The sequence below is a fragment of the Acipenser ruthenus genome, chromosome 34, assembly GCF_902713425.1.
Source record: "Acipenser ruthenus chromosome 34, fAciRut3.2 maternal haplotype, whole genome shotgun sequence".
In the NCBI taxonomy this organism is placed as follows: Eukaryota; Metazoa; Chordata; class Actinopteri; order Acipenseriformes; family Acipenseridae; genus Acipenser; species Acipenser ruthenus.
Window position 1 is genome coordinate 9,811,688 of NC_081222.1, and position 1,014 is coordinate 9,812,701.

A 1,014-nucleotide genomic window follows, 5' to 3' on the forward strand; every position below is an offset into this window, starting at 1 on the left:
AGAGAAAGAGTTTAGATCCTGTGGAAGAAGCTTTGTTAGACAGGCTAAAAAATACAGATACATCAAAAGAAAAAAAACGAGGATGAATCTTTTGCAAAATTAATCTCCGTTTCTCTCAGCAAACTCTTTGAGTGAAGTAGGTCCCTGGCAAGGTTCTGAATTCATAAGCTTCTGTATGACATGTTGCAGGTGGATTGCACCCAGACCTTGGTGCATACTCCCTCAAATGTGCCATTAAACTCCAGTACGTCACACACCTCTACTTCATACTTCCCTGAGGAATCCTCGAAAGAGCATCTTTCCCAAACCGGTCTGCACTTACCACATGCAACAAATTGGCATTATACTGACTTAAAAATATCCTACAAAAACGAATCATTGGAATGTAAATGCTGCCACTTGTTGACATTCACTTACAAAATTATAAAACTATATCATTTGGTGTGTTGGGTATAATATTGTTACCCCACTCACACAAGGATAGATTTGATTTATTTTGTTTTATTTAACACTGAGACAAAGATTCTTTAAAAATAAAAAATAACAAAAGAAAAATAAGGGCAGGACTTTTCACGTGTTTATGTTAATTAGCAATTTTTGTATATTTGTTTTCTTGTAACAAGTATACCAGAAACAAGGATTATACTGCCCATTTTACTTAAACAAAATCCATGAACATATTGTTGAAAATAAAACTACTGTTAAGTATAAGTGATTCATCTCAAGTTCTTTGTTATTATGCAAGTATTTCATTGTTGCTGCAAACCCCTCTGAATCACTGCGCCTTGCCATTAAACCTTTCCCACTGCTGTTTGAAAGAAGTCTTTTAAATTATTTCTAATGTCAACAGTGGCTTGTGATGCCATGTTACTTGACAAACGCCCTGTTCACCATCCCCCGGAAAGGCCTGTTCGTCATCGCCTGGAGCTCGTTTGCAGCTGACCCCCGGGGATTTGCTGTGGCCTCTGCTGGAGTCTGCCACACCTCCATCAGCATGTCTGCTGACAGGAGTGC